Here is a 23,012-nt window from a genome sequence, read left to right on the forward strand (position 1 = left end):
ACTATTAATCTAGTCTGAGGATTTTAGTGATGTCATAAAACACATGAATGAAACTGAATTAATCTGTAATTCTCATCTGGATTCTGAACTAGTTGCCATTCCTAATGAAATCTCCCCACCACTGGTTATGAGTTTACACTCAGTTGCTATGGCACTCTTGTGCAACAAACCTCAACACTGCAGTAATTGACGCAAAAGATCATGGAATTCGAAGCTGGTGTTTATACTTTCTGTAACATTGGGGTTAAAAACATTGCAGTTGTGGCCCGTCTCATCCACAAAGATTGCCACGCCAGCAGGAATAATTAAATATCATTGCACAATTCTGCTAATTTCTTGAAGGAGAAAATCCTCCAAAAACTAGGTTGGTAATTATGGGCGCAAGACTCTTTTGAAAGGTTTTGAATAAATTTGTTCTATTAATCCACCAAGGAAGTCGTGTATATACATTACGCTGACAAGAACATAAATTTGCGTATTTTTTGAAAATCAGTTTCAGGAATAATCAGTTTACTTACAGGTGCTCAATTGATACTATGATTTGAAAAGCTTATATTTTGTAATTACCTCATTTTCAGCTGTGTTAGTCAAACCAAAGGAATACCTTTTAAAGCATTTTGTTTTAAATGACTGATTTGTATTTTAGAATGCTGGTCTCAAGCATGGGACAAATTTTGCATTCCATGACATGCAAGTGGGTTTGAAAGAAAATTAAGAGGGAAATTCAACTTTTCTAAAAAAAAAATGTAATTTGCTTTGGAATCAGCAACTGCATCAAGAGCAGAGTTGCTATCCCTTTGTACTTACAGCCATTCAGCCCATCTGTCCATGTCCCACCTGACTGCACCTCACTCTATCAGCATTGCCTTGTAAGAAATAGGAATAGACCTGAATGATATATCTCCTTTCTTCCTTGTGAAATTACCTAATTTCTTCTTGGTTTATGTTTTATGATAAAACTGGTCCCAGTTTTAAATATAGCAGCTGTTTTGTGATTTATGGGGAATTGTACTATATCTGTTTCGGTATGTGCTCAGTTATTTGGATGTGTCAATGTAGTAAATGGTGCTTCACAACCTGATACATGAACATTCTTGAAAGCATATATTTATAGAACATTACCTTACTGATTTGACATTAGCTTTACTAAACAGCTGACATGTGGCTTTTCCATATGTTCTGGAAGTGTCCATCAGTACAAAATTGGAAAGTATCTGTTGAAACCATAATTCATTGTAGTTATCAGCACTGAGAAAGTGTACTAGAGTCAGTAGGTGGCCCTCAAACCTGTTACACTATTTAATTAGGTTAGGGGTAACCAGTGATTCAATGCCCATCCGCCAACTTTGATTCTGCAAACTTTAATATGCTAACTCAACAAAATCTCACTTCTAAAAATTTGTACTGCAGCTATTTTTGAGCTTTCCATGGCTTGTCATTTTCTGGGATTTTTTTGAAAATATTTTGTAAATATTTTTTGTCACTTGTGAATGATGGAGACCATTTGTCAAGTCTATTCATCTGAAGCCTTTGTGACAGAAAAACATACATTATTAAGTGACAAAGGAACAAGGAAAGAATATTTTATTTATCAGAATACAACTTATTGTAATAAGACAGAAGAGAACAGGTATTTTGCTTCTTTCTTTATTATTATTAGCAAGTTGTCATGTCCCCATTTCCTTCATCATTTGGGTCAATTATCTTCTGTACCATTTTGCATATACCCTAGGCATAAGGCAGAGGAAAATGAGGCTTAGAGAGGGATGTAAATGCTCCAGGATTGTCTTGAAGTCTTCGGGCATTAAAAACAAATCTCCCTGACATGGTTGCAAATAAAGTCCAGGAGAAAATCAATAGGGGTATAAGAAAAGCTGCACTTTGAGGATTTTTTGGAACACTTTTCTTTGAAAATGTCAGGCATGCAGAAAAGGAAAGACTATTTGACCAGTCAAATGTGAAGATTCATCCTCTCAAGCACTCAAGATTTGTTTTTCTTTTTGATTGGCTATGGGGAAGGTGGATAGCATAAGGATGATCACAATCCAAATTGGACAATGCTAGGTATAGGCTAAATATCATTGACCTCTACCCCATCATTATTTGCACAGAGTTTCCCCTAAAGATTCAACCACAGGGCACTTAAGAGACAATGTCATTGCTCTGGGTGTGGAGTCAAATGTCAGCTACAGTAGTGAAGGATGGGAGATTTCCTTCTCCTAAAGGACATTAGTGAAATTTAAAGTGCACTCCCTCTGTCTGATACTCATATGCAAGGCCAAAAGGAGTATTTAATATGTTGTCTTCTGCTGAGCAGCCAGTGTTTGATCAATGTTTGGTCAGTGAGGTGGTAAGATGGTAAATTGGTGTTGAGACCTCAGACAGGTCAGTATTGATCTCATTGAACAGCTGAGTGGGCCTGACAAGCCAAAGTGGTCTAATCCAGCAGATAGGAGAAAGTGAGGTCTGCAGATGCTGGAGAACCTTCCTGAAGAACATTCCTGAAGAAGGGCTTATGCCCGAAACGTCGATTCTCCTGTTCCCCGGATGCTGCCTGACCTGCTGCGCTTTTCCAGCAACACATTTTCAGCTCTAATCCAGCAGATAGTTCTAATGGCCTTTATTACATACCACCATAGTTGGTCAGCTGACAGGTTTGTTTTTTTTTTACTAGTAATTAAAATTAAGGTATCAAAAACAGAAATGGAAAAATAAGAAAGCATGAAAAAAATAACAAATTAAATTGTAACTCAAATGGTGATGGGGTATGTTTCCCTCATTAATATATGTAGACTGGAACTTGAAATTCACAGTCATTAAATCTATATGAGATTTGTTTTAATCATTCAGCATGAGATTGTGTGCTCCTTAGCATGAAGATACCCTATAAACAGCAACATGTCAGTTGGCCACCATTTCAAGCAGAAAGAGACAGAGGTTTAGTGTTGAGTAAGATAGAGCTCAACTCAAAGTGAATCAGTCAGGGCTTTGTCATAGGAGAGTGTCTGCTGTTACTCAGTGGGTGGCACTCTCTATTGCAGCTGAATCGCAAAAGTTCAGGTTCAGCTCCATTTCCAGGGCAAAAGTCAAAGTTGACATTCCAGTGCAGTGCTGAGGGAATGTTGCACTGTTGGAGGTGCCATGTTTTAGATCACATTAAACCTATCAGCTCTTTAAGATGGATGTAAATAATCCAATGACACAATTTTGAAGAAGAGCAGGTGAGGTCTTCCTGGCATGCCAAACAATATTAATCCCATGATTAACTTCACTAAACACAGATTATTTGGCCATGATCATATTGCTGTTTGCGGGAGCAAGCTGAACAAAAATTGGCTCCTGCCTTTCCTGTATTACAGCAGTCATTAAACTTTAAAAGGAATTTACTTTGTTGTAGAGCATTCTGAGATGTCCAGTGGTCACAAAAACACTATAAGAATGTAAGACTCACTTTTTTCCTTAGTGTGGAGCGATCAGTATGACATCACAGTTAGCCACCACACCAAGTGAAGGCTGACGGAAGCAAGGGGGTGGCGCAGAGAAAGATGAAGGCTGAATGCAAATGAATCACTCAGGGCTTCAACCCAATAAATCACAGAAATTTCCCAATGAAACATTCCTAGCTGGAGGCAGGGCTCACTGACTGCACTGGTCATTAGATTGTGACCGGCATCTACATTTGTAGTGACTGGAAGGCAAGTCACTGCAGGTCTGAATTGTCCCAGCAGAACACCAGTTAACAATCTATAGATGAGGAAGAGTGTACGGTTTTTTTTCATTTAGTTAGCTAACCACAGTATTCGGTACAAAACCTCTTAAGAAACTTGAGTAATTAATTACTGAAGAAATGAGAAAATGGGACAAGACAGACATACAAAGGTTTTTGAGAGAGTAATTAAAGAGAAATTGTTTCCAGTGTAGGAGAGTCAGTAACGAGAGGGTATAGTTGTAAGATAATTGGCAAAAGAACCAGAGGGAAAGATGTGCAGAATTTTTTGACACATCGAATCATTATGATCTGGAATGCACTGTCTGAATGAGCAGTGGAAGGGAACTGTACTTGAAAAGGAAAACAAATTGGAGGGCTATAGTGCACTCGCAGTGGGGAGTGGAACTAATTGGATAAATAGCTCTTTTGGAGAGCCAAAACAATCCTCATGGGCTGAATGGCCCCCATCTGTGTTGTTTCATTCTCTAATTCTCGCTTCTTGGAAAAACGGCACCTTGTGATATTTTATGTTAAACATGCAAGTTGTTGTTGAAATAGTTGCAATATCTGTTGAAGAACGAGAGAAACTGGATATCTAACAAGGGATTTCTGAATAGGACTGCTTCATTCTTCTGGCATTGGTCACTGGAAATAACAAAGACATAAATAGAACATAAAGACAGGCTTGCCATTTTCTCCCACATCTCTGCAATTTCTGTGTTACTTAATTGGTTCTGAATATGCATTACTTCCCTTGGTCCTCACTAACATCCAGATAAGTACCAAAGAAAGGACATTTGTAACAATGATCCCATGAGGATAAAATGCAACTAACTCTGTTTTATGATTTGTATCTGTTCCGTTTATATTATCAACTACTTTTATGAGTCAGTTCTATGAACATAATGGGATTTCAGTAGAAATGTTTCACTCAGTTACACCTGAAAGCTATTTCATTGAATGGGACATTTCTATTTTCCAGCAATTACAAGTGAGATTTTTCTACACATTATATAAATGAATTCTAGTAGAAACAGTACATTGTTTAAATAGCCAGTTATATTGAACAATGTAGGGAGAAGTAAGGAGGTAGAAGGATGAATAAGAAGCTTGAGCTTTGATTGGCAACTCAAAATGTCTTCATGTGAGTGCATTCATGGTAAATGCAGTGCTAGCTAAATCAGCGATTGACTCAGATTTGAGTCAATTGTTCATCTATCCAAACTGTCATATTGAATAATGCAATTGAAGTACAAAACTAGAATTACAAATCAAACATACCTTGTGCATTGTATGTACAAATAATCCAGAAAAATAGAACAACTGTACATTGTCTCTTTCTTTCTGTCTGCTTTTTACCTTTGTGCTTTAGCATGTTTTACACCTAAGAAAACAGCAAATGTTAGGAACAGAACAAAAGCATTCCCTAATCTGGCCAGGCCAAATTGGCCCTGACATTCCCCACCCTCCACTGTCCTCTCTACTCTTGCCACCGTAGTGCTAACCTCACATCTTCTTTTGTCTTCTCTCCATTCTGAGCTCATCTTTCATGTGACCCATCTCCTTCTCATTTCATCATATTTCCACTAAACTTCTCTCCTCAGGTACTGTTCAAAGAGCAGCATGGTAATAACCAGATAATTTGGCATGTTGATTGAAGGATAAATATTGATCAGGACACTGACGATAACTCCCTTGCTCACCTTTAAAAGGGTGTCATGGGATCTTGTACCATCACATGACCAGGCAGATGAGGCTTGGTTTGGCGTTGCATCCAAAAGGCAGCTCTTCCAACAGGGCAGCACTCTAACAGTACAAAAACTGAGTTTTTAAGGATGTCTTTTTAATTTTGTTTTTTTTTTAAATTGTGGACTGAAATGTGGAAGAACTGATTTATAACTGTTTTTGAAACGATGCCTTGGAAGCAAGTAACCTGACGCCCGTGGCAAGCATCGAACACCAAGATGGCAGCCGAATAACAGCACAGCATGCGAATCCTTAGCCCAAGAGCGCAGAGCTTGTCCAATCTGTCCACTTTTACATTTTTTTCTTTCTCTGCTTTTTTTAACGTTTCCAGTTTTTTAGTTATTAAGAGATTCAACTCACCTTCATTTAACTGCTTCAGCCAAAGGCTTCTCCTGGCCCAGTGGCTTCCAGCGGCCCAGTGTGGCAGTCTCAGTTCGGTGTGGTGGTTTCCCGGTGTGACAGTGTCAGCTTGGTGTGGCAATCTCATCCCCTTGCAGAGTCTTTTTTGGTGTCAGTTTCTAGTAGCCCAGCAGGTGGTCTTATCCAGGAGTGGTGGTCTCAGCCTGGTCTTCTTTGGCAGAGGCCTTCAACCCAGTATTCCAGTGGCTTGACATGGTGGTCATGTCCTGGTGCAGCATTCTTGTCAAGGAATGGCAGTCTCATCCCAGCACTGTGTTCCAGTTATTCCATTTTTCTTTAATCAGCTTTCCCCGAGCCCAGAAGCTGTTAACTGAACTGTGATGAACTTTGTCTTAATTATACTGTATTTTTATAATTATGCATGACTTCTGTCATTAATATAGGTGCCATGGTAGGGTGACTTATAAAACTTCTCACTGCATTTTTCATGTAAAAGTCCATGTGGCAATATTCTATTCTATTCTATTTTGTGTTTGTACAGTTGTTTGAGTAAGCAGCAATTGAAGTGGTTGCAGATTGGTCTACGGAGATGTGATCAGTTATTGGTAACAAGGGCCTTTTGCTTGCCAACTCTGTGTGATTGGATCTCAGTTAACTGAAAAGCTTGGAGCTGGGAACAAGTTTCAGAGAAGGGATTTGATCTCCACCAGCTCAAAAGCGGTCTCTCTGTTCCTTGCAGTCAAAACTCACTTTGGTTGAGGAAAACCAATTATTCTTTTCTTTAGCAGTTTCTGCAGCTGTAACGTTTAATGGATAAATCAGAGATATTTTATAACTGAACTAGCCACCCTGTGCCTCATGCAGACCAGTAGAAGAATTTGGAAAAGAGAAGCTGAGAAGAAATTTTTGAATCAGCAGAAATTAGTTCAACAGAATTTGTGGACAAAGACTGTTGAACTATCTTTCCTGCCGTTCATGTGACTTGTTTTTCCCTGTCAGTATGTATGTTTATCTGAGTGTATACAAGAGAGAAAGCTTATAGAATTTTAATTAGTGGAGTTCTATGGTTTATTACTGTTCATCTATAACTAGAGTCTAATTAATTGTAACACATAGTCATGTTTGTTCATTACAGAAACCTGGTTTGTGCTTTCAATCAACATGTGTCTAGAAACCAAGTAAATTGGGGAATTTTGTGTACTTACTTTAACATCTTTTACTTTTGTGAGAACTCTGGGAAAAACCCTGATTTTCAGTGTGCTATCCCAGCGAGCTGTGATAAATTAAATAGCAAAAGATGTCATGTACATCAGCTATAGAGAGCGATAGTGAATGCTGTAAGAGTCCACATCTTTTTATTGTTGGACTATGGACTGAAAACAAGAAAAATGCTCATTCCTTTTAGAAGGGGAGAATGTACAAGGAGTGGTTTGCAGCTTGGAAAGGGGGTCAAAGACAACTGATGCAGTGTTTCAGGGACATTGATTCCAGACAAATTGGCATGATTTCTTGTGGGATAAGAAGGGCTCAGCATAGTCACAACATTTTATTGATGAGACTGCACTTTCATACTGATACTGTGAGGGAAGTGATACAGAGCGAAGCAAGGAAAAGTCCTGAAGTTGGGTGTGTCAAAGTTTCTCAAACAAGCAAAGACAGAAAGTGCTGGAAAAAATCAGTCGGTCTGGTAGCATCTTACAGAGAGGGAAACAGAGTTAATATTTCAACTCCAATGAACCTTTGTCAGAACCCTTTATTTCTCTCTCTTTTTCCATTAATCAGTAATGTTCCTGCCTCCAATTTTCTGTTGAAAGAACAGAAAAAAACACTCAAGGATGCAGCAAGAGTTAATTCTAAAAACAAAGGAAAAAGAAAGATCAGCTAATCAACCAGTGAACTAAAGACTGATCATCACTGCAGATATCAAAAGTTTGTGAAACCAAGTGTGTGCACACGCGTGTGTGTATGTTTGTGTGTTGCTACATAAATTAGAATTCTTTCTTTTTCATTTTCTTTTTAAATTAAGTGCATTACAATGAATAGACTTGTTTTTACTGCTACTGAAGTAACCCAATATGGTTTGCTTTTATCCTGGGTAGCAGTCAGTTAGGGGAAAATTGGGATTTTTGTTAGTTTTGTCAAATCTTTGCATTTGTGGTGAGCTTCATTTCCAGCCCACTATCCTAGTAAGTCATGACAATATAACAAAAAAATCAAGTGATTGTGTCCAAATGAAGTGTAAATGGTTGCATTAAAAACCATCACAATTCTACATAAAGGGATTAAAACGTGAAACAAGACAAGACTATCGCAGTAAAATAAAATGGAGGAAAATTAACTCGAACATGGAGGCAGGGATAATGATCTAAAGTTGTCAAACTCAATGTTTTTCCAGAAAGTTATAGAGAGTTGAGCTGAAAGATAATCTGCGGTTGAAGTATGAATCATAAACTCTGCCTGTATCTTCTTATTTAGTATTCTTTTCCTTGTTGCTTTTCTGTGTCAGTCCTTTCTTCCACCCTTTCATGTTGCATTCAGATGGGTTGTATGTGGCAATTCATGTCTCAGTTGGACATAACCATTTGTTTCTTCACTGTAGCCATTGCTACTCTGGCTGTGGTGTCCTGAAATCATTTGTCATTTAATCTGCACTACCCTCTCTCTACTCTTTCACAAAGTTTCTTCTTTAATCCCGTTTTTCCTTCTCCCTTTCCAGTGGCTTAAAAACTCCAACTTTTCAATTTATCTTTGGTCCTGCTGAAAGATCATTGACCTAAAATGTCCTCCATGTTTCTCACCACAGTTGTTAGCCACATTCTTGAGTTTGTGCATTATTTCTGTGTTTATTTTAGAATTCCTGCATCCATAGTGTTTCACTTTTATAATCTTGGCTTCAGATTTAATCCCATGGCCTCTCTTCTGCATTTATATATCTCACTCCAGTCCTACAACCTACTGAGATTTCTGCTTTCCTCAAATTCTATGGTCCAGAACTTTGCCCTTAAATCTCTTCACCTCTTTTACTGTCTTAAACATTTCAATCACCTGTCCCATTATCTTCCTGTGTGACCTGATGTTACATTTTGATCGACTTGTGCTCCTGAGAAATGCCTTGGGATGTTTTGTAACATTTATTTGAATTGATTTACTGGTGGAGTTATAGTGGTGCTAAAAGAGGTAAATTATGAGAGATGATTGTACAGTCAAGGCTTGTATTTCCTCAACTATAAAAGGTAAGGCATTCCTAATGATTAAAGGAAGTAATAGAGCACAGTCAGTGAAACTATTTCCTCTGGTTGGATGTGTAGAACAAGGAATCATAACTTAAAACTTGGAGTCCGTCCATTGTGTTGCTTGCTCTGTTCTATCACCCTTGTGCACTTTGTATGATGTGAGCTACCAGTACTGCAGCAACACAAAATTTTTCATTTTACCTAGGTATATCTGACAAATCAAGTAATAAATCAAATTTAAAAAATCAAAGGTGATATGAGGAAGCACTTCTGCATACCAAGAGTCAATTAAAATTCTAGCACTGCAATTGACAGATATTTGTTGTTAAAGGCTATTAAAGCTATTATCAGACGAAAGTGGGTAGATGGCATAATTAATTGAATAGACAAACAGATATTCCATTTTGGTTACTGTTGGAGGAGATTGTCTCTCAACGGAAAATAGAAGTGACAGCAAGCCCTTGGGTACCAAGAATCAACTTTACGTGAAGCAGGGTTTGTCATGATCCAAAAGTGTAATTGTTACAGGAGAGGCTAGACAACTCAAGGAAATAAATATTGACATCTTAAAGACAGTCCACAGTGTAGAAGAGGAAATGCTGGAGGTGTTAGAAAACATGAATGTGGATAAATCTCCAGCACTTGAATCAAGTGTATACCAGGACATCATGGGAAGATAGGGGAGAAATTGTGGGGCCCCCAGCAGAAAATTTTGTTTCATCTATGGCCAAGGGTGAGGTGCCAGAGGACTGGAGGGTGGCTAATGTTGTTCCTTTATTTAAGAAGGCTGTAAAGAGAAGCCTGGGAATTATAGACCGGTGAGTCTGATATCGATGCTGGGTAAATTGTTGATGGGGATTCTGAGAGACAGGATTAACATGCATTTGGACAGGCGGGGACTGATTTGGGATAGTCAGCATGGTTTTGTGTGTGGAAAATCATTTCTTACAAACTTGTTTGAGTTTTATGAGGACATAACCAAAAAGATTGATAAGGGCAGAGCAGTAGATATTATTTACTTTTAGTAAAGCCTTTGACAAGGCTCCACATAGAGTCATAGAGATGTACAGCACAGAAACAGACCCTTTGGTCCAACTCGTCCATGCCGATCAGATATACCAACCTAATCTAGTCCCACTTCCAGTACCTGGTCCATATTCCTCCAAACCCTTCCTACTCATATACCCATCCAGATGCCTTTTAAATGTTGCAATTGTACCAGTCTCCACCACTTCCTCTGGCAGCTCATTCCACACATGGTAGACTAATTAGTAATGTTAGATCAAATGGGATTCAGGGAGAGCTTGCCAACTGGATACAAAATTGGCTTGACGGTAGCAGACAGAGGGTAGTGATGGAAAGTTGTTTTTCAGACTGGAAGCCTATGAGTAGCAGTGTTCCACAGGGATTAGTGCTGGGAGCACTTTTGTTTGTCATTTATATAAATAATTTGGATGAGAATTTAGGAGGCACAGTTACTAAGTTTGCAGCTGACACCAAAATTGGTGGTGTAGTGGACTGTGAAGGAGGTTATATAAGATTACACAGGGATCTTCATGAACTCAGCCAATGGGCTGAGCAGTGGCAGATGGAGTTTAATTTGGAATAAATATGAGATATTGCATTTTGGTAATATAAACAAGGGTGGGACTTATACAGTTAATGGTAGGGCCCTGAGTAGTGCTGTTGAACAGAGAGACCTAGGGGTTCAGGTACATAGTTCTTTGAAATTTGCGTCACAGGTAAACTGAGTGGTTAAGAAGGCATTTAGCATGCTTACCTTCATTGCTGAGACTATTGAGTATAGGAGTTGAGACTTCTTAGATTACTTACAGTATGGAAACAAGCCCTTCAGCCCAACAAGTCCACACTAACCCTCCAAAGAGTAACCCACCCAAACCCATTCTCCTACCATATATTTACTCCTGACTATTGCACCTGACCCTATGTGTAACTTAGCGTGGCCAATTCACCTGACCTGCACATCTTTGGATTGTGGGAGGAAACCCATGCAGTCACAGGGAGAATGTGCAAGCTCCACACAGACAGTCGCCCGAGGCAGGAATCGAATCCGGGTCCATGCTGCTGTGAGGCAGCAGTGCTAACCACTGAGCCACCATGCCACCCATCTTGTTGAGGTTATTAACTTTTGGAGTACTTTAAACATTCTGATCACCCTGCCACAGAAAGGATATTATTACATTGGAGAGGGTTCCGAAAATATTTATTAAGATGTTGCCAGGACTGGACAGTTTGAGTCATAAAGGTAGGCAGGATGGACATTGGAACGTAGAAGGTTGAGGGGTGACCTTATAGAGCTTTATACAATCATGAGGGGCATGGATAAGGTGAATAGCAAATCTTTATTCCACAGGGTGGGGGAGTTCAAAACCATGGGTCATATTTTTAAGGTGAGAGGAGAAAGATTTGAAATGGACCTGAGAGGCAACGTTTTCACGCAGAGAATGGTTTGTGCGTGGAATGAACTTCCAGCGGAATTGGTGGATGTGAGTACAGTTACAACGTTTGAAAGACATTTGGATGAATGCATGAATAAGAAATGTTTGAAGTGACATGGGCCAAGTGCAGGCAGCTGGGACTAGTTTAGTTTGGGATTATGCCGGCATGGATGGGTTGGATCAAAGGTTCAGTTTCTGTGCTGTATGACAACGGCTGTCTCTGATGCTGTACATTTAATTCACAGAAAACTGGCCTGGTTTTAATGCAGCTCTCCCCCCCCCCCCCCTCCCCCCCCCCCCCATCCTTTATGAGGCACCTGCTGGATGTAAAGCACAGTTTGCATTTCTCAAGGAGCCCTGATCAGAATCTCTGGTCAGAAATGCACAGCTTGTCCTTAACATGCAAAGAGTTGGAGTAGAATGGTAATCTGACTGTGATTGCCACTCCTTGGATCTGAGAGAGTATTTACACTCAAGATGGGTGAAGTTCAGAACTAGGGATGCATTTAAAAATAAGAAGTCTCTCATTTCAGACATGGATGAAGAGAAATTTCATCTCTCAGTGAGTTGTTAATCTGTGGAATTCTCTTTCCTAGCAAGCAGTAGAGGTTAGGTTAAGGCTGAGTTAGACTGATTTTGTGTTTGCAAGGAATTCTGATGTCATGCGGCAAGCAAGAAAGTGAAATCAAGGCCACAAACAATTCAGCCCTGATCTTAGTGAGGGGATGAATGATCGACAACTGCTCTGATTTCTATTGTTTTTATATGCAGTAGTTTACTTGCTGTGGTTCTGTTCGCCGAGCTGGAAGTTTTTGTTGCAAACGTTTCGTCCCCTGGCTAGGCGACATCATCAGTGCTTGGGAGCCTCCTGCGAAGCGCTTCTTTGATGTTTCCTCTGGTGTTTATAGTGGTCTGTCCCTGCCGCTTCCGGTTGTCAGTTTCAGCTGTCCGCTGTAGTGGTTGGTATATTGGGTCCAGGTCGATGTGTTTGTTGATGGAGTTGTTTGTGGATTGCCATGCCTCTAGGAATTCCCTGGCTATTCTCTGTCTGGCTTGCCCTATGATAGTAGTGTTGTCCCAGTAGTTTACTTGAATTCCATATTTGTTTCTAATTTTCTGTGTTTTACTTTATAGCTCTAGTGTTAGCATCTCCATTAATATAAATAATTTGTCTAGAAATTTATTTATAAGGACAATTTATCAGTAAAGATTCTGCAATAATGTAGTCGGGACATGTTTATTATATTGCTATCCTGTATATTTGTTTTCCTTGGTGTAATCAGCACACTGGTAAGACTGAAGATCGGGATTAATGGAGAAGGATTTGCATACTAAACACAACACAGGTCATTTGAGGCTCCAATTGATCATGATGTACTGTTGAATTGCTTCCCCAGTCTGGTTCACTACTAATCATATACCTCATATATGTATATATATGTATATGTAAAGTAGATCAAAACATTTGGCATGGAGACTGCTCTGTCTTCAGGTGTAACAAATAACCAAATATAGAAAGTATTTACATTTCTGCACCTTGCATCAATTTTTGCAACCTTGCAACAACCTCCCTAAGCACTTTGCAGACAAGGTTAGGATATCTAGTCGGCATGGACGAGGTGGACCAAAGGATCCATTTCCGTGCTGTACATCTCTATGACTCTGACTCTAATTTTAAAGGACCTCTCATTTCATGCCCAAATATTAACTCAAAGGGAGTAAACTGAGTAGATTTGTTTGGGGTATCTCTAATGGCAAACAATACGAATGGGATAACTTCACCCAATCGGTCAGGTAATCCTCACAGTATGCTCTCAAGGTCTGATGCCACCTTTCTAAATCTTTCTGGGATTCAGGATGATTCGCACTGGATTTAAAGTGCTGTTTACCTAAGCTATCCATAACCTCCTTAAACAGTCTAGCAGTAAAATTTGACCCTTGGTCTGACTGAATCTCGCTGGGTAGCCCATACCGTTTGAAGAAAGCTACAACCTTCTCGGCCACCTTTTTGCCTTGATACTCCGTAATGGAATTGCCTCTGGAAATCTGGTAGACACATCCTTTATGGTTAACAAATACTGGTTCCCACTTTTAATTCTCAGGAAGGGACCTGCACAATCAATTATAACCCGCCTGAAAGGTTCTTCAAATGCAGGAATTGCCAACAAAGGGTTTTATTACTGCCTGTGGCTTATCTACCGTTTGGCATGTATGACACATACGGCAAAAATTAAGTACACCCTTGTGCATTCCAGGCCAATAAAAATGTTTCTGTACCTTAGCCTGAGCCTTTCATACCCCGAGGTGACCTCCTACAGGTAGTTCATATGCTACCCATAACACCTCCTATCTGTATACTCCTGAACTCCAGTCACAATTGTGTACCATAGGAAGAATATAAGAAAATTTGCATGCAGCAAGGTCCCATAACCAATAATGTAATAAATGACCCAGATAATTTGAATTTAGTGATGTTAATCAAGGCATTAATATTGAATCAGAATACTGGGAAGAACAAACATAATTCTTCTGCAAAATAGTGGCTGTAGGATCTTTGAGTTCCATCTGAGTGGTTAGACGAAACTTGTCCAACAGGCAGTTTGTGGCCAACAAGGTGGGGGCCAAAGGAGTCCTATTTGGTCCACTAAGCTGTTGTTCAAAATTCAAGAAGAGTGCACCTGGAAGAGCTACTCCTCCAATCAGAAGTTGATTCTCTCCTGCGTTTGTTGTTAATAGGTAGTAGGTGAGTGAATGAGGGTGACAGCAGGACGGGTGACTGGAGGCAGAGGTAGGTGAGTGACTGGGAGAGTTGACTGAGTGATTGACTGGGGGGTGAGTGAATGAGTGAGCGATGGGATGGGATGAGTGAGTGACTGACTGACTGGAGGGTTGGTTTGGTGAATGAGCTCAAAACATACCCACTCATTCAACTTCCCCCTTCTTCCCGCACCACCACACCAACCACCTCCCAAAACACCTAACCACAGAGAGGAGAACCCTCCTGACCAACACTTTCACATGAATTCCACCAAAAAGCATGCTCTATATATACCACCAGAGATAAGCCAAGATCAATGTTAGTTAAACTCAATGTCTTAGCTCAGTCTCAGTCATCATCTGCTTCCCTTGAGGTTAGTTCTTGGATTTTCTTCTGAAATACTGTTGTAGCAAATCTCACCTTTCTGAAATTTATCCAAAGCCTCCCCCCAACCTGTCTCACCAAAAAGAGATAAATTGAAGTATGCATCCCTCCATCTCCATTGATCTCAGACAAACCTGAGATCAATAGAGCTTTGTTTCAAATCTCAATCAAAAGATGGTAATGGCAAAAAAAACTGCATTTATCTATCACTTTTAACATAGTAAAATGTCCCAAGGTGCTTCACGGTGTTATCAAAAGAAAAGTTTACACCAAGTCAGATAAGAAAATATTTGGACAAATGACAAAAATTAGTCATGGAAGTCTCAGAGGAACCTTGATGGAGGAGAGATTGTTTGAGGGGGGTTTAGAAGAGAAATTCCAAAGTTTAGCTCCCAGGCTGCTGAAGGCACAGCCACTGATGGTGGAGTGATGGAAATCAGGAATATTCAGGAGCTCTGTACTAAATCTACCTGTTAGTAATGCGGTGACACCTCCAGACTGGATTTGGCTCAGGTCTCTGAAGTGCGAACTGCACTCTAAGGCTTTTGATTCACAGGAAAGCCTGCTACCCATTGAGCCTCAGCTGGCATCTTGAACAATGTTTTGGTTACAAATATATAATTTATTGTGATCACTCAGGTATTCAGTGTCAAATTAAAGCTTTCCATTTTCATGTGTAAACATTTTGGCTACGACACTCATCAGCATTTATCCACTACAACTTCTCACTGCCTAATCACACAAATTCCTTCAATTTAATACATTCAATCTTTTAAATAATTTGCCCTGCTGAACAATTTGTTATACTCATGTTATACACTCCAATAAGCTTTGGTTCGTAAGTCATTTTGTCACCTTTATTGGTTATTGCGGATTGTCTGTTGAATATCATTTTTCTTCCATTCGATGAAACAATTCAATTCAAAGAATGATATTGAAAGAGAAATAAAAGGAAGAATTACCACAAAGCTTCAATCTGTCTGTTTCTGTTTGTCCATGTGCTGCTATCCACACCTTCAGAATCAACATTAAGGTCATACCACAGTGAAGTTGGGCTTTGGAAAAGCAAGGACCAAGGAGAATTCTGATTGAGGAGTTTAAATTCATGAGATTGGTCTAGAAGGTCTTTCCATGTGTGGGAGTAGGGGGCAATTACAACAGAGAGTCTGCTTTTACTGTTCCAGTTCACTCCAAGTCTAAAGTCCTGTGGCAACGTGCACTTCAATTCACGTGCATATTGTAGTGTGGCGCTGTGGACTGCGATGATGGAGACTCAGACTTTTTTCCCATTATCTCTCTTCTACTCTTACTGCCTGCTATTGACATAGTTGGGAAGACTTAAAAATTTGATATAAATTGAAGTTTGAGTACTGTTCCATGTTATGAGCAAACTTACTTTGGCCATCCAGACTTGAGTGGAATGAAGACCCAAAACTTGTGACTCAGAAGGAGGCACACTGCCCATTCTGTCACAAGATCTTCGTAAATATCAATAATAAGATAGTCATCACAAAATCCAATATTTAATTCAGGAGAGACTTCTTTACTCAGATTAGTAAAAATGTGGAACTCACTACTCAAGGGAGATGTTGAGGTCACTGAAATAATGTATGCAGTATATATTTTATAGGAAATGGATGCTGATCGAGTGAGTTTAAATAGGGTGAGTGGAGGACTCATGGAGTGCAAATAACACCATGGATTATGGATAAGGTGAAGGGATGGCATAGCATTAATGTTACTGGACTAGTAATCCAGGTCCCAGGTGAATGTTTTGAGAAATCAAAACTATAGCAGATGGTGAAATTTGATTTTAAAAAACTGAAAGAACTGCACATGCTGGAAATCAGAAACAAAAACAGAAATTGCTGGAAAAACTCAGCAGGTCTGGCAGCAGCTATGGAGAGAAATCAGAGTTAACGTTTCAGGTCAGTGTTCTTCAGAAGGTCCTACTGAAGAAAGGTTACAGGACCCAAAGTGGTAACTCTGATTTCTCTCCACAAGTTTGAACTTGGCCTGTGTAATAACTGTTGGACCAGCCAGTGATTCCTGCAACCTGTGAATGAATAAAAAGGGGAAAGAATTGGGTTACCTTTGAATTCAATGCAACTCTCTTTCCCCGCTCTCCAGCCCATCTCTTTCACTATGGCCTTTCTATATATAAACTTAATGTTCCTGATCATTTTGACATCAGAAACCACACCAATCCACTTGTTTACCTTCAGTTGCTTTAATATGGGTTTTTGCAACACTACCTGCTGATTAAGTCAGCATCTAAATATAACATCACCATCTTGACAATTGCTAAGACTCAATCTTTCTGAGAGCAACCCATTATGCCAAATTCTCATGACCATTTCTATAACCGTACTCTGTATCAATCTCTGATTGTTTTCCCATAGTAAGAACTTATCTTTAACGAGTTTTGAGAAGGTTTGTTGACTTGGACCCCACTTACCACCCCGAGAAAAAAGAACAGAAATTACATCACCATAGTAAATGACTTCACCACAGGAAATGACATCACCAACCCAAAGAAACTCAAACATATAATTTGAAAACAGAAAACATCAGCAGTGCTTCGTCTGGAGGCTCACTGAAGATGTTGCCTAGTATGGTGACGAAAAATCTGAAAATGAACCTTCCACCTCAACAAGCAAACCTACATCCAGAACTCACCTTTGTAGATTATAGGTTAGTTTTCAGGGTTTGTCACTGAGTCATGCTGAAAATCTAAACTAGTCTTTGCTTATGTTAAGTTGCCAACCATCCTGAATTGGTCTGAAGTTTATACGAATGAAAGAAGTATTTTCAGGTTATGACTACAGACAAGAAAACTGGGACAGAACCTGCAGAGATTCAATAAATATTAAAAATTTAAAAGGATACTGGAGTAATTGTAACAAGGTCAGCCAGGTGGACCTCATAGAATCTGAGTTCTCTGATTGGGGCCGTTACTCTGTGTTATGGACTACGCCAGACCACTCAAAACATTCTTAAGCACACAGCCCAGACCATAACTTTGTAATTTGTTTTGTTAAGTGTACAGTAAAAATTGCTTGGATTAAGTTAGCAAGGTTGACTACCAGGTTGAAAACAGACAAAAAACTGTATTCACAAAATTACACAATGAAACACGAAGAACAGAACAAAGAATCCCCACAGAACTTAGTCTACCCAAACTAGACTTAAGTATGCTGTTCTGAATATACACAACAGTCCCAATAAGCAAACACCCTTTAAAACACAGTACAAAGAAGGGTCACATGCTTCAGGTTGAAGTTCGAAGGGCAGAAGAGAGAGAATTTCCATACAGCTCACCTTTGAACTCCAACGAGTTCTGGACTGAATTAAGCTGCTCGGCTCAGCTAGAGAGCTGATTACTCCCCTTTCATTATACAGGTTATTTCTAAAGCATGACCACTTTGGCCTGAAGTCTCATCTGTTTACATATAAACAAAAGGCCTGTCAAAATCCTTTTCATCTCTGTACCAAACTGAACTGATCAGAGCCCGGCCTAGTTGACTACCCCTCTGAAAAAAGTCAAAGACAGAGTATCCTTGAGCCAAGGAACAGCTTTTAGACAAAAAAAGCGACTAGCTTTGTGACAACTGGTCCAATCAGGGATCTCTGGCTGACAGATAAGAACGGAAGTGTGAGACATCTTGTTCACTCTGAGAGCTGGCACTGAGGGAGCTGGATCAGTATCACGGACTTCCTACATGTGAATAAAGGGTGATTTGGTGACAGGATATCGGCCTCTGGGAATTATTTCAGAAAGCTTTTCAGCTCTTTTGTTTATAAGAACCATTGAACAGAGGGGAAAGGCTATTTAACAAATAGTCATGAATCATCCAACCAGGTAATGAAGAGTCTACTAACATTCCTATTGGTGTAAACCATGAGGATTGCCATATCAGATGGCCAGTCATGAGAGTGTGGGGCAGAGTGTTTGGCAGCAGGTGATCATTTGATGCAATTTCCAGGAACAGTTAGAGTTGGCAAAGTTTGTATGAATTGGTACTGGATAGTCATTTCAGATCCTTAGAGTGGGAAGGCTGGTTGGTTTTGTTGACTGGATGGCCAGTTTGGATTAGATTAGTGCCAGTTCAACATTTGTTCTAGCTGGCATGGATTTGGAATAGCCTTCTTGCACTACCTGTGGTGGAGATTGTGGCGTTTGTAGATTGGATCCTTCTTCAGGCAGAGAACTCATGAAGAAGAGTTCAATTATAACAGCAGAATAGGCCTTTAGTAAAATGATCATTAGTTACTGGAGTGTAGTACCCCATCTAATTCCTTCATCCATCTCTCTTTTTTAAAAAATAACAATTTGTTCTGATCAAATTAAAATAAGAAGGATCTCGAGTAACATCAATAACTTTCATCAACTTCAAATGTTGACAAGGAATACAATATGTGTACAGATTATCACCTTCAAAGATAAATTTGATTTACAAAGAATTACATGATACATCTTATTGAAATTGGTGGACATGAAGAGTAGGAAATAGACAGTGAGGTATGTTTGTCCTTGTGCACAAAGTAGCCTAATCTTTTAAGGGTGAAATCAATTTCTCAAATTATCAAAAGGCTTATGCTGTTCACACAGCTTCCTTTGCATCTTCAGGATGTCCAACAATGTGTTATAGTCAATGAGTTATTTAGAAAGCGTTTTCATTGCTGTAGTACAAGAAATGGGCAGTCAATGTGTGCACAGCATGATTCCATAAACAACAATGTGACAATGTCCAGTAAATCAGTTTTTCATGGTGTTGGCTGAGCAATTAATATTGGCAAGTACAACAGGGAGAACTTCATAACTTAGCTTTGAATGGTTCAGTGAGATCTTTTACACATGTATTTGACAAGGAAACTGGGGTTTGGAGTCTCACTTGAAAGACAGCACCTTGGACAGGACAGTATTCCTTCGGTTCTATACTGGCAGTGTCATCCTGTCATCTCTTGCTGCCTGACCTGCTGTGCTGTTCCAGCAATAAAGTTTCAACAGGGAGAACTTCATAACTTAGCTTTGAATGGTTCAGTGAGATCTTTTACACATGTATTTGACAAGGAAACTGGGGTTTGGTGTCTCACTTGAAAGACAGCACCTTGGACAGGACAGTATTCCTTCGGTTCTATACTGGCAGTGTCATCCTGTCATCTCTCTGGAATGAACTCATGCTTTGTGAATCCAGTTACATAACCACTGTACTGTTGCACCCCTAACAAAACTAGACGTCGCAAAAAATATTTGAAGTATTTTGCAAATCAAACTGGAGCTTGCAACTCTGGAGGCAAGAGTAATGAATTCAGATTAGACAACGTTTTTGGACCATTTAGTCAATTTTTAAATTTGATTTCATAATTATTAAACTGCTCAATGAAGGATAAATTTAAAAGATAGAAAGTTGAAAGGCATTGCATATGTGAGATGTTGCTTTATTGCTTATACTCAAAGCTGTGGGCTTATTATGATACTATGAACGCTACGGTGATAATACTTTATGACTGTTGCTAATTATCTAGTAATGTGGTGGTGGCAAATAACCCAATTAGCACCACAGTAATTTTGGGGGGGTCTCAGTTGAGCTGTAAGATTTCACTTCTGCTGATGCGGCATTTCTGAGTGATGAGAGTGACAGTGTGAATGAGACTCTGTGTAAGGTCCACGGGAAAGACAGTCAGGAGTGTGGGGTGCCTCAGGAGAAGAGGGGAACCTGATCATATGTAAAAGCGCATGGGTTCAGTGGAAAGCGGGGGTGGGCGATACTCTCGATCGATCTTCCAGAATTTTGGCTTCAAGATGATTAATTGATTGCCCACACATGGCATTGTGAGAATCAGCTTTAAGCTCAGTGTAGCGTGAATAAACCAGTTAACTGCTTTGAAACCAGAAGGGAGATTTACGACGTTGTTCTAAGGACTTCCCAGCGCTATCTATCAGAGAATGCTTTCAGAATGTAACTTGATTGTTTCATTGTTACTTAGCATTAATGCGGGAAGAAGAAAGGACCTCAGGTTTTAACAGCCCTTTGAATAACAGTTTGTTGAGGAACATGTTCGATGGTGCAAGCCATATTCTATTTGTCACCTCTATGATCTGAAAAAAAAGTGTCACATTTCTGTATTTCCAAGAGCATATTTCCTGACAGCAATCTAACCAGATTCTTGAATTGGAATAAAAACAATTCGTACCTTAAGGTTTGTGATTCATATGTTTAAGGTATAGTCAGATAGTATTGGGAAGCTCAGTGCACTGCCTGGTAATCTTTTTAACAGCATACACTGGGTCATACTTATAACACTCATTCAGCCTGACTAGGATTAGATGACGTGGTTGAAATTTCATTTAATTTAACTGCAGTAACTGAGGTGAGCCCTGGTACAGACAATGCAAGATAAAGATTAACACAAAAATTCAAACAATTATATTTTGGGTAGGTCATCACCATGTCTTTTGGTTCCCCCCAAAAAGCTCTACACCAGACCTGTAATTCCATAGTTCTTATGAGTTGGGGGTCGGTTAGCCCAGTTGGCTGGAAGGCTGTTTTTGATGAACAATGTGAGTTGAATTTCGGTACCATTTGAAGTCGCCATGCCTTCTCAACCGCTCTCCTGCTCTGAAGCATGGGGGTTCTCAGGTTGAACCACCAGCAATTATCTCTGTCTAATGAGAGAGCAGCCCTTAGGTCCTCTGGGACTATGGTGACTTTACCGTTTTTTATAAGTAACGTAACCAGGACGGTGGCAATCTTGGCATTTCAATTGCTTCTGAGTGAATGTCTAATCCTATATTCTTTTCCTTGTCAGCACAAATAATATTCCCTCCCCTCACCTTGTGCCACTCCTCCCTCTCCCCAAATCCATCTGCTGGTGGAACCGTAACCATACTTTAGTTATTTCCAAATATGGTAAAGCCATACTCTCTTAGCCAGTCTCTCACCTTGTACTGTGTGTAACTTCAACTCACCTGAAGTCCTGAAAAAATTAATAGTGGATCAGGAACAGGGACTGAATAAAATTAACTAAAGTAAACATCGGTCATGAGGAAATTTACGCAATTAAAGAGGGACAAATCTCTGGTTTTCCATCCAAGCATTTTTAAGAAAGTAGGGGAGCACATTGTAGTGGTCCTATAATCTTTCAGAGCTCACCACTTACAGGAGTCATTCCTTGAGTCTGGAAAATTGCATGTCACTCTGCTTTTTAAGAATGGAGGAGGATGAAAACCAGGGAATTACAGACCAGACCAGTGGCATGGTGGCTCAGTGGTTAGCACTGCTGCCTCACAACACCAGGGTCCCAGGTTTGATTCCAGCCTTGGGCGACTGTCTGTGTGGAGATTGCACATTCGCCCTGTGTTTGTGTGGGTTTCCTCCCACAGTCCAAAGGTGTGCAGGTCAGGTGAATTGGCCGTGCTAAATTGCCCTAGTGATAGGTACATTAGTCAGAAGGAAATGGATCTGGGTGAATTACTCTTCAGAGGGTCACTGTGGAATATTTGGGCTGAAGGGCCTGTTTCCACACTGTATGGAATCTGATCTAATCTTGACCCATGTTCTATCTTGCACTAGATCCTATTCATCCATCACTGACCTGCATTGAATCACAGCCTACTAACTTTTAAAATTCAAACTTCTCATCCTTGCTTTCAAACTCCTCCATAGTCTCACCTCTTCCCTATCTTTGTGGCCTCCTGCAGCCTCACAGTGCTCTGAGATCACTGCGTTCCTCCAATTCTAGCCTCATGATTTTAATTATTCCACCACTGGCAGCCATTCCTTCAGCTGTCTGGATCCTTAGCTGGAAATCTCCTTCCTAAGCCACTCTATACCTCGCTCTCCTAATTTAAAACACTCCTTAAAACCAACCTCTTTGAGCAAGTCTATGGTCAGCTCTTCTAATATTTTATTTTATATTAAATACAGTTAGTGTTAAGTGCTTTATGACATGTCAAAGGCACTATATAAATGTCAGTTGTTGAACTTGGAGGATTTTCTGTGGAAAAGTCATGCCAAGTACATTGTTTAACATTGAAGACATTTTCCCCAGATACTGCACAAAATGACGCAGTATGCTTTAACACTCAATTTATAATGAAGATTTATTGCTTCTAAAGTGTTTTTTTTAACCATCTTGAGAATTAATTTGGAAATGGGGAATAATCTGTACTCATTATCACTCATTTGGTTTGTGGCTGCAGACTATTTATCAATAGTGAAAGTAAATTTATATTTATTAAAAACTTTGAAAATTTATACCATGCTATTTACTTGAGTTGATAGTTCCACCACATATCAGCTCTCTCACATGTTGGAATCTAATTTACAAAATGCATGGCAGGAACTCAGCAAGGCTAC

General features: G+C 39.7%; 1 protein-coding gene across 3 annotated transcripts in view; it reads left to right on the plus strand.

Annotated features, from left to right (window-relative positions):
• fgf14 (fibroblast growth factor 14) overlaps positions 1–23,012 on the plus strand; it is a 507,463-nt gene that overhangs the window by 440,183 nt on the left and 44,268 nt on the right. The window lies entirely within an intron of this gene.

This window comes from Chiloscyllium plagiosum, chromosome 6 (assembly GCF_004010195.1).
Source record: "Chiloscyllium plagiosum isolate BGI_BamShark_2017 chromosome 6, ASM401019v2, whole genome shotgun sequence".
NCBI lineage: Eukaryota > Metazoa > Chordata > Chondrichthyes > Orectolobiformes > Hemiscylliidae > Chiloscyllium > Chiloscyllium plagiosum.